At 44.5% G+C, this 11656-nt stretch overlaps 1 non-coding gene across 1 annotated transcript; it reads left to right on the top strand.

The window, feature by feature from the left end:
- The first annotated feature begins 2344 nt into the window (after positions 1 to 2344).
- TRNAF-GAA lies at positions 2345 to 2417 on the top strand. Its single transcript has one exon. It is a non-coding gene; the product is annotated as a tRNA-Phe (tRNA).
- The last annotated feature ends 9239 nt before the right edge of the window (positions 2418 to 11656 follow it).

The following is an 11656-nucleotide window of genomic DNA, read 5'->3' as shown; positions in this document are numbered from 1 at the left end:
TCCAATGCTCCCAGGCCAAAAGAAATACCGAACAGTTCCTTTTATGAAGTACTCAGGCCCAAACAATTTATTAAGTATTCATGTCCAATGACTTTGTTTGGAAAAACTTATACACATAAAAGAAAAGAAAGGTATATTTTTATTTCATTCTTAAACAACCAACATTACTTACCAATGGGCTGTGTGTACCTGTTGGGGAGTGCACAGTTTCTCCAGCCTTGGAAGCAGATTGGACACCACTACTCTCATTTCCTGTTACACATTTATTTTCACGTGCACTTGCTTTTTATCACAACTGCTGAAAACCTAGCTTTGCAAAGAGATGACATCACTGAAAGAACTGTAGAGTGATCTATTGCTGAAACTATGAACTACCTAGCCGTTTGTGCAGTGTCCCACAGATGTCCAGTATCACTGCGTTTCCCTCAAAAATCTAAAATATTCTGCACCCCTGTGAAGCCACTGCAGCGTCCCAGGTTGCTTTCCTGCACAGAACAGAAACTATGACCCTAAGTCCTGAAAACTTTCAGTCCCCTTTGTAAAACGCCAATGACAAATATTGAGTTGATTGTTAAAAATCTTTTCTCTTGTAGTGAAACTGGTAGAGTTCATTATGTAGCCCCAAGCTGTGACTCTTTTTCATAGTTTATAAGTTGGGTGATCACATCATTGATTTTCCCCTCATTCTAGGATAATTTTAAGAGTGAAAGGGGTGCTTCCATGACAGGATTCTAGGAGGTAAACAGGGACTGTCCTGGGCAAACCGGGCTGTGTGACCACCCAGTTAATTCATGACATACGTCATAACACTTATATTCTGAAATCCACTTTTAGTCAATGAATGGTCACTATTACAATGTAGTTTCTCTTATCTTGTAATTTGCTGAAGGATCTTACATTAAATTCTGATAAAAGAAGTTTATTTGTTGTGCTCTTCCTTCTCTTATCTCTCCAGTCCTCTTCCTTCCATTTCCCTTCAGACCCTGGACCTTTTCCTCACCCCTACCCGTACCCCAAATCCCATCAAAACTTAACTTTCCTAGTCATCCAGGTTCAAGCCTTGCCTGCGGTATTTTGAGAATGTGAAAGGTAGTTACATTCACGACACACAAGAAAGGCTGTAAAAGCCCCCTCTTTCCCCATCTCTTTATGTTTGACCCGCACAAGGCAGCTGCTCCAAGTTTCTTCTTCTTCCACTCCAACCCCCCTGCCCCCAAGCCTACACAGAACTTTGTTCATCCCCAAGCTCTCTTTGGTCCCTTTTCCTTCCTTAACCAATGACTTCTTTTAAATCTCAAGCTCTTCTGTTTGGTTATGACGCAACAAAGGAATTCAGAAAGTGACTCTACACCTTAGAGATTGCAAACACTTCCCATGTTCAAAACTTTTTTCTTTTTCTTTCATATTCGTACGCATGCATGCATCCATCCCTCAAAACTGGCTGTGAAACTTCCACTTACTTGGGTGGAAGGTAGGTGAGATTAACACCCCTGCCTTCAGAGAATTACAACTTAATTGGAGAGGGAAAAACAACAACAACAGACAATAGGATGTTCGGACATTGCAGAATGTCTGTGCTTGGCAGGTAGTTGGTGCTTCAGAAACATTCGTCAACTGGTGTAGGAAGTAGTATTGACATTGGATGATCGTCCTCAGTGAGCTCGCCAAGCTTTTACGGTGTGCCTATCTGGCTCTGTGCGAAGTGGTCGTGGGAAAGGGAGCATTTCGAGGACCCACGAACACAGGGAGACTGCATTCCTGCCTCCATGCCCTGGTCCACTTCTTGTCCACCTTAATCGTGAAAAGTGAGAGGTCAGAGCGGGAAGGGCCGACTCCATGGGCAGAGGGCAAGCCAAAGGGACCACCCTGCACGGGGCTCGCGGGGACCAGCTAGGGCAAGACGAATCCACGCCCTGAGGAGCCGCGGAGCCCTGGGGGCAGGGAGTGGTGAGCTAGGGGCGCGCAGGCGTCGCCCCGACGCGCTGCCGCCGTCGCTGCGTTTGACTCCGCTCCGCCGGGCTGCGGGCCAGCCGAACCCCTGCGCCCCCAATCCCGCAGCGGGGACACCGGGTCGTTCACGACGCCTGCTGTCGATGATTAAACCAAAGGTTTGGATTATACTGAAAAACGTAAGTAACGTACAGTGCACTTAGTCATGGCTTGTAAAAAGCAGGCAGAAGAATGTTGATACGGATAACCATTTAAATGTTTTTTTCTTTTCTTTTTAACATATAACCATTTAATAGGACAAGGAAGAAACGCTGTAAGTGATTACTAGGAAAAGACGGAAGGGGCGGACGCGAAGAGTTCAGTGATAGCTTACTCCAAACCCAACAAGACAGGCGCCGAAATAGCTCAGTTGGGAGAGCGTTAGACTGAAGATCTAAAGGTCCCTGGTTCGATCCCGGGTTTCGGCAGAGTCTTTCTTTTTCGATTGGAATTTCTCGTAGGATCACCCGTTTAGAGTAACCTGGCTCATTAATTCCACCCCAGGTGAAAACTGGGACTTGAAGGGCGAGCGAGAAGTGGAAACAGCCGTTCTCAGTCACCCCTGGGAAATGTGGCCGCTACTCACGGCTACTTCCGAGGCGCCTACGTCGGAGGCGCTGCTGCGCGTGCGCAGTGGGAAGCGTGGGGGGGGCGGGGCCAGAGACGCCCTGCTGGAGATCCGGAAGTGCGGGGTACCGGGCTCACGGCCGGTGGTGAGAGGGGGCAGCGCGCTGGTGCCAAAGGAATAAGGTCTGTGTCGGAGGGCGAGAAGCAAAACTTCGTCCCAAATCTCATTCCCAAAGCATCCCAATTTGAAAAGCAAAACCCTGCTGTTTAATCAAATGGTCCCTCTCTGGCCTTGCCCGAGGAGGGAACCGGGCAACTAGGTATTTTTGGTTAGAAGCGCCCGAAGCGCGGCCCCGGGGGTGGCATAGCCAGGGTTACTTAGACAGTGGGTAAAGGCATGGCACCTTTACAGCTCTGTAAAATTAGTCTTGCATCGCAACAACTTTAATTAGAGTCTAGATCAGTGGTTCGCAAAGTGTGGTCCCAGGACCACCAGCAGTCACGGCTTCACCTGGGAACTACTTGGAAATGCAAATTCCCGCCCGTGCTTCACACCTACTGAATGGGGAACTCTGGGGTGGGCCCAGCCTTAGGTGTTCTAACAAGTCTAGAGGGGTTTCTGAAGCAGTCAAAGTTTGAGAGCCACTTATCTATAGATATTCCTTTCAATGTTTAAAAGAGCCCTTTCCTAAGACCTTTTTTGTGAACAAGCTTTTACCTTGTGCAGTCTTTTGTCCTGCAAGTCTGAAATAAAACTTTGGCACGTGCTCGGAATTAATTTTTCTGAAAATTTTTGCTTTCATGGTGAGTGTGTGTGTTGGTGGTGGGATGTGCTGGGGCATCGACTCTGGTAGCTATCTGTAGGACCCACCCCAAGGCTAACCTAGGCGCTGTGGAGTAAAGAAAATGGAGCCCAGGGGCCTGATTATGTATTGTGTTGGCTCCTGGGAGCTGAGCCACGACCCAGAGGTAGAAATTGAAGGATTAAATTAAATTTAAATTGAATTGAATTGAATTAAAGAAGGAAGAAATTTCAGTCTATTTTGGAGTCACTAGAAAAGGGAAGATTTAGTTTAGTGAGGTGATGAGTTGCTGGTCAGCAGATGAGAGACAGTCACTTGTGGGATTTATGCATTAAATCTTGCATATATTCTGCTTCTGTTGGTTTGAAAGGGAAGGCCGCTCACATTTATGAAGTCTCGTGTGCCCTCAGCGTATTAATTCACTCGTCAATTAGACCTCAGTTATGTGCCTCCTGCTATGTGCCAGGCATTATGTGATCTTTGTAACTACCCTATGAAGTTACCTATTATTAGCATCTTCATTTTACACATAATAGTCCTTGTAGGAACGCCAAGTATTTAAACATATGTCAGGCATCTAACTTCTGCCCCGTCCTAAATGTTATGAAAAGTTAATAGTTATTGGGATGTTTGTGTGCATAAAAATGAGAATAGTTTTAGGAGGAAATAAAAGCTTTTGCTGGTGAATCAGAAAAGGCTCTATGGGCAAGAAGGTCTTGACTGGGCCCTCTGAGGAAGATTTCTTGGCAAGGGAAAAACCAAACTGGAGTGCAACCAGCCATCCATGTGTTTTGGGGTTTTTTTTCAATTAATTTATTTATTTTTGGCTGCGTTGGGTTTTCGTTGCACGCAGGCTTTCTCTAGTTGCGGCGAGCGGGGGCTACTCTTCATTGCGGTGTGCGGGCTTCTCATTGTGGTGGCTTCTCTTGTTGCAGCGCACAGGCTCTGGGTGCGCGGGCTTCAGTAGTTGCAGCACGTAGGCTTGGTAGTTGTGCCTCACGGGCCCTAGAGCGCAGGCTCAGTAGTTGTGGCATGTGGGCTTAGTTGCTCAGTGGCATGTGGGATCTTCCCCGACCAGGGCTCGAACCCATGTGCCCTGCATCGGCAGGCGGATTCTTAACCACTGCGCCCCCAGGGAAGCCCCATCCACGTGTTTAAATGGGAGGGGAATGGTGTGGGTGCCGGCAGTGAGAGTGACTGTTCATCAGGCAGCCTGAGGCCTGACTACCCCGTGGGCGGACACAACAAGACCACGTATTTGCTATAGGAATAGGGACATTTGTATGCGGGGAGGCTAGAGGCACACACCTGGTTAGATGTCTGAAGAGGTGTTAAAAAACAAATTTTAACTGAGTAAATGTTAAAGATTGTATTGGTTTTCTTCAAAGATTCAGGAATCAAGTGGCATCCCATCTAGGAAATATAAAGGGGCTCTGAGGGGCTGTGCAAAAGACTTAGAGGCAGAAGGAGGCAAGACAAGGAAGTTATTCCAGCCAGCGCTCCGCAACCTTTTTGGCACCAGGGATCAGTTTCCTGGAAGACACTTTTTCCACGGACGGGGAGGGGAGCGGGGGACGTTTCAGGTGGTAATGTGAGTGATGGGGAGTGGCAGATGAAGCCGCTCACCTCCTGCTGTCAGCCCAGTCCCTAACTGGTTGTGGACCGGTAACAGTCTGCAGCCTGGGGGTTGGGGACCCCTGATTCTAGCAGAGAGCTGACTGTTTCAGGCAAGGCCACCTTCCTTTGGGGGGCAAGAGGGGTCTATCAGGAGAATTACCTCTGTTGGGGGGGGCGGGAATTTCCCCCCTACCCCCACTGAGTTCTTGTGGCTGGACTAATAATAAGATTGGCACAAGACACATTAACAGGAGAAAAAGAAACAAGTTTTAACACATGCTCATAGAGGTCCCATAGAAACGGGACCTAAGAAGTGGCCAAAGCAGGTGACTTTTATATTTTTTAGACAAAGACACAATACATTTGTGAGGAATTGACAGGACAAAGAAACTGAGGCTTTGGGCACTTAATTAGAGAAGAACCTAAGCGGAGTTTGGGCTTGGGGTAGTAAATTAAAGAAGTAACAAGATTTGTTCATATAGGCTTCTTGGTCAAATTCCCTCTCTCTGGTGATAAGGGTGTCCTTCTACTTCCAGATGCAGGGAGGGCACCTTTTACAGGAGAGATATTTTTTTTCCTGCTTCAGGGAGATTTAGGACGGTCAGAGTCCCTCTAGCATCAGCTATTTCTAAAGTAACTTCAAAATAATCAATATGCCATTGAGGCATATTTTGGGGTGGCCTGCCCTGGGCCCCAGCACCTCACTATTGCTGGCCAAGTAATGGCAGACTGATTGGAAGATTACGTTCCTGGGAGAGACTGAAGCTGCAATTAGGTTAGGTATTAAGTCTCAGGTGATGGGGGGCCTAGCACAAGTGACTCCATTTTGGGCCTGGTATCTCTTTCATAGCAAGGGGAAGAGGAAGGGGATAGTTTGGGCAGACCTCCACTGGACCTGTGTTCGTAAAGGGTTTTGCTGACTATGTGGGTGGGAGGAATGATTAGGAAGAAGGTACGCAGCATTTAAAAAATATATATATTTTATTTAAGAAAATAATTAGATATACACATATATTTTATTTAAAAAATAATTACACATGTACATATATATGTAATTTTTTAACCTTAAGATGTAAAGTCTAAAGGTGTAATCGGATCATGTTTATTGCCTATCACTGACTTGTGACATGCTCTGATGGATGTCAAATGCTGTCAGTCTCCAGGAGTGAAGGCTGAGAAAGACTGAACGTGCATTGTCTCCTAGGAACCCTCTGATGCGGGCAGCTCCAGGACGGCTCTTTATAATTTAGATGGGGTGTTTAGCTCTTTATAACCAAGAGGGGTATAAAGGGTGAAGAGTCAAGTGTGGAGTCAGCCTTTACTTTAGAAAAGAAATGCTTTCAGTGGAAAGAACACTATCAGCATTAAACATTGATAAGAGTTAATGCTCAACCCAGCTCTCTACGAAAGGTTGTGAATATCTCCTCTTACTTCCAGCCATTTATCCTGAGTGGCAGGGGGAAGGCATCTGCTCAAGTCTCCTTGGTGAGCCTTTGGAAAGAAACCTGGGACCTCTGGCTCATCTGACAAATTTCTAAGGTGACATGCAAGCATATTGCTAAATGCCTGTTTATCTCTTAATTATTCCGGATACTGTATTCATTTTAGGTCAGACCTAGGATATAATGAAGCTGTTACAATTGCTATATACAATATAATACTAGATGAGCATTTCATAATTTATTGGGGCCTTTTGTATAATCAATGTGTATGTTCATTAATGCCCATTTTATTAGTCTTAGGTCATATTTCTGCTTGTTCACATGTATAGTGGTTTATAGTTGTTTAGTTTCATGTTATATTATTTGTCACATCTCAGACTTATCTGATGTTGGTCAGAAATATAACTCCTGCTGGATTTACCTCCAGTTCCAGGAATATATGAATCCTGCACAGTCATCCTTAATAGGTGATGTCGGAAAGGAATACTTTGTTTAAGCGTAGCTCACTTATCTAACTGGAACTCTTGGAGGGTTGTTTGCAGTCCCTAGCTTTTGGAGTGTAATGTTTGGGAGAGGGTCAGCATGCAGCCTGGGAAATGAAGCAGGGCAGTTTGCTGAGGGGTAAGGCTCTTCATAACAGACATCCAGGTCTCATATGAGTTCCATAAGTTGAAAACTTCATATAATGGGTTGTCTTAAAGCAGGCTGTGCAAATATTTGACCATTCACTACCTAAATATATTCTACAGTACATTTGGGGCAACCCCTGCCCCTACATACTTCACTGACTCTCTAGTCCAGAGTATAAAGAATGACCAGAGTTGCCATTTCTGGAGTGCTGTCTATGTGCCAGGCATTCTGGATGAGCACACTTTATACATAATCCCACCAAACTTGTCAATAACTCTTCCGGGTAGGAGGCATAGTTGAATGTGATTTTTTTTAGAAGTTACATAGTAGCGCAGTTTGAAAAGCCAGCATAATTCTGAGATGTATTAAAATGGAACGTGAGCCATAATAAAAGAGTAGTTCGTTTATACATTGTGTTACTGAGATCTGTGTTAGAGCATTTTGTTCCGTTTTGATTAACTCAGTTTAAGAGGAAAGAGTTAACAAAGAACAAAAACATGATTAAGGAAGAGGAGATTTCTTTCAAAAGCGACAATAAAAGGATACGAATTAGATTTGCCAAGATAGAAAAGCTGAGGGTAACTTGATTACTGTCTTCACATCATTGTTCTTCCAGAATATATAATTTCCAGGGAGATGCCGGAAGAAGAAATGGGTTTAGATGAAGGTGGGAGAGATTTCTGTTAGATAAAAGGAATTGTGATAAGATACTTGATCTAGTTTTGTGATAGAAAATTGTCTGACCAAGATTGGTTAACCTAGAGAACTGCTGTTGAATAGATTTGTCAGCGTTTAAGAGGACTACTAGCCAAGTCTTGGGATGTAGGGGAGGAAAAAAACTTTTCCCCACTACCCTCCTAGGTTCTGGGCTGGGGACCTGTATATAAGATTGAAGAAAGATTTACAAGAGAAAAACAAACAGATTATTAACATGTGTATTGCGCATACATGTGGAAGTACCCAGTGATGAGTAACTCAAAAGAGTGGCTAGAACTTGGGCGTATATGGCATCTTACAAAAGAACAATGAATTTGTAGAGAAGTAAAAGATGAAGGAAGAAGGCTAAGTTTCCAGGGTGGCAAACTGCAGGAAGGTAAATATACGGGGAAACTAACGGTAAATAAAACTAGTTAGTAAAGTTTGTTACATAGGTTCTTTGGGTGCCAGTTGTGGGCTGATCAGGGTGTACAGTTGTCTCTGGGGATTAACTTCTGGCCTTCCTGGTAGAGGGGGAAGGAGGGACATCTTTACAAATTTATATCCTGCTTTTAGGCAAATAGGGAGGAGGGCAGAGAACTTTTCTTGTATCTGCTTCTTCTCAATTGCCTTTAGCTCGAAATAATCCTTTTACCAAAGTGGCATATTTGGGGTGGCATATTCTGCTATCCTTCAGGCATTTCAAAAAAAATCTCCTAAAAAAGGAATCTCCTGAGATGTGGTTTCTTTGTTGTTATTGTTGCTGCTGAGTTCAGGAAGGAAGAGGGTGGAGTGGAATGAGGTGTGGACATTGCTGGCAGAGACGATAAAAAGTGTGGTGGCCTCAATGGGATGGCTCGTATCTCTTAACCCTAAGTATGTCTAGAAGAAATACCTGTCCCCGCCTCAAAATTTTAAAAAGTACTTTGCATCCTGCGGTAGACAGCCCCCCAGAGAATTACCGTCTGTTTAGAGTCTTCATAATACATGAAACCATGAGCCTTTCCTGAAAGTTATTGACTCGCATCAAAGATAATTTTATCCATGACAATCTCAGTATTGATGTCTGAAGGTATGTGGTGACCTCTGTAGATAAAATACTCTGACAAAATCACTGTTTTCCCACTATGAACAGACTAACTATAAACTTGGTAACACTGCTCATCTTGTATATAGATGTGGGTGTGTTTTGATGTTTTTTGGGTTTATTTCAGAGTTTCTTGTTTGTTTCTGTTTTCTTTTTAAGCTTGTCTTTTAAAAACTTGGATTTCCTTATTTAACTTCTTAGCAAGTAAACTAATTTTCTTTTCCTCTAAATGCTTTTCTCAGAGCAATGTTAGAACAGAAAATAAAAACAACTCAATAGAGTTTCAGGCAAATCGAAACATGGGGAGGTGAATGCAAGAAGCACGAAAGTGTAAGAGGTGAGCGTTCAGAAAAGAAAATTGCCATCCCATTCTTGATGGCTTTGAATAAAGGGAACAGGACAGTGTAAAGCTGGAGTGCCCAAGAATTCGTGGTCATTGTGAAGACCTGTCTTATTGTGTCAAGTGCTTACATAGTAAGGCACACACTTAAATGACCTTGAGGTGCCCTGTTAAAGAGGGGGTGGGGGGCCTGTATCCTGCCAGTCTCTTTCATGACTGCCTGGAGGGAAATTTGATAGGTAAGCAGTAGTCCGCGATGTTAATTATCTAGGAGATGACTATATAGTTACACACATTTACTTGTGTGAAGGTAAATGATGAGGTTGGTGATTTTCTAAAGTCCAGAGATCTGCCTCTGGCATCCCTTCCAGAGTGCAGACAGGGCAGAGCCCCATTCTCTTCACATGCGTGTGGTTCTTCAAAACCCATCCTCCCATAGTCTTTCTTATCTTCATAAAGTCTACGTATCGTTGACTCCACTTTTCTAGTGGTCTCCTAACTGGGGAGCCCAGTCCCAAGAAAAATGTCTTTCAGACACGAGGACAACGTGAACAAAAGTTTGTTCTCTTTCTGCTTCCCTTCCCTTCCGGAGCACAGCACATCTATTCTACAACTTCTTCCTTTTTTCTTTCCCATCTTATCTTCTTTTTCAATCTCTCTCCCAACTCAGAGAGTCTATTCTCATATTTAAAAGTTGGGAATTTGAGAAAATGTTTTTAAAAATTTAGTTTTTTTAAAGAATCGATTGTTGAAGTCAGTGGTGAGGAATTGAAAGAAAAAAGGAGGTACACAATGAAAAGTACATCTCGGGTTTAGCTCTGTGCCTAGTCCCCTCTGCAGAGGCCACTATTAGTAGCTTCTAGTGTATCCTTCGGTAAATAATTTTTGTATATACAAGCACGTATGTCTGTATCTCATTTTACACCAACAGTATCATTATGCACACAACTGTAAAGCTGTTTTCTAAAGATGCACATTACTTCTCCTTTTCACATAACACCACACTTTCCTTTCTTCTTTTTCTTTTTTCCTCAAACGACTGTAAAGCTGAGCTGAACTTTCAAACCATATTTAATATCCTATAAAGTATTCCAGATAATCTCACCCAATAGCAATGATGTTTACATTCCTTAGTTGAGTCGAACTCTAAGGGATTTGAATATTAAATCCATAAACTGTATCTGGATTTGAATGGTCTGATCTCTTACGCTAGGAACAAATATTAACAGAAAAATTTGGTTTTGTTCCTTTTACAAAATGAAGGCCTGATTTGTTGAGTAGTTTCAGCTGTTGAGTAGGCAAGAACGAAGTACGGGTATGCACAGCATAGAAACATCTCCCTTGTAAGCGTTTTCTTAGGTCAAGTTGGTAAATTGCTCGGAGAAAAATATCAGGTGCCTGTTTATTCCACATCTTATTTTGTTAGTGTCTCCTCAGTTCATGGCCATCTTTCGAGTTCTCTCTCAAGCTTTGCCCCCTCTTGAAACCTTTCCCCGCAGACTGAGTTACTGTTGATCTCCCCATTTTGACCGCCCAGTGCACTCTGCACCCACTGGGCATGGGATTCTGTCCCATCTTCCATTACCTGTTTGGAACGTGTGCTCATTTCCTTATGGCACAATGCCACCTCCTCAGAAAAGGTGGTTTGGACGTCAGGAAGAGATACTTCAGAGTCTCCATGTTCCAGCGCGAACATGTGAGTATTATCGAGGAGTGGGCTCTGAAAGAAGTCATGCGACCGGGAATGGCTGGAGGGATGTGAACTGATTCCCGGACAGGGTGTAGGAGTGCTGGGCTCGCCGAACAAAAGGAAGAGAGCAAAGACAGAGAAGACCAGGCAGGCTGGAGTAGGGGATGTCAATCCCCCCAGTGGCAGTGGGAGTGACGGCGGAGGGCGGACGGGCAGCTGGGACAGTTGATCTCGCCCCTGAAGGCGGGGAATCCTAAGAAGACGGCTTTTATCCCAGACCTCGAGAGAAACGTCAGGAGGGCCTGAATGCAGCTTTATCCTTTTAAATCTGACTTCTCCATCGTGTTCGTGGTAGCAGTGGAGCGCCCGTCACCCTCAACCAACCCGGCTGAAGGATCTGAACTGAGAGTCACTGCAACAGTTTCCGGTTTATAGCCTTGAACTCTCACATTGTAAAAGCAGACGGATGGTGCACCAAAGCCATGTGCTTTTTCCTCTGCTGTGGGTGTAGAGGAGGAACGTGGTCCAGCAGGAGGCGGAGAAGAAGGCTGAAACCGCGGCGCGGGCCGCTGCTCTGTGTACGCACGAGGCGTGGCGGTGGCCAAGAGCACAGCCCCTGCAGGCAGGCTGCCTGGGCCTGAGCTCCGACTCCATCTGTTGGCTGTGTAATGTTCATAGCTTCTAGAACCCTGAGGTTTCAGCTTCCCCGTCTGTAAAATAGACGGGGGTAAAAAATTACTTCTGTTATAGGGCTCTTGTGAGAATTAAATGAGGTGATCCACGTACAGTGCTCAG

This window comes from Monodon monoceros, unplaced genomic scaffold, assembly GCF_005190385.1.
Source record: "Monodon monoceros isolate NGI ecotype Baffin Bay Population unplaced genomic scaffold, NGI_Narwhal_1 Super_Scaffold_8, whole genome shotgun sequence".
Taxonomy (NCBI): Eukaryota; Metazoa; Chordata; class Mammalia; order Artiodactyla; family Monodontidae; genus Monodon; species Monodon monoceros.
This window is presented reverse-complemented; position numbering and strand designations above follow the sequence as displayed.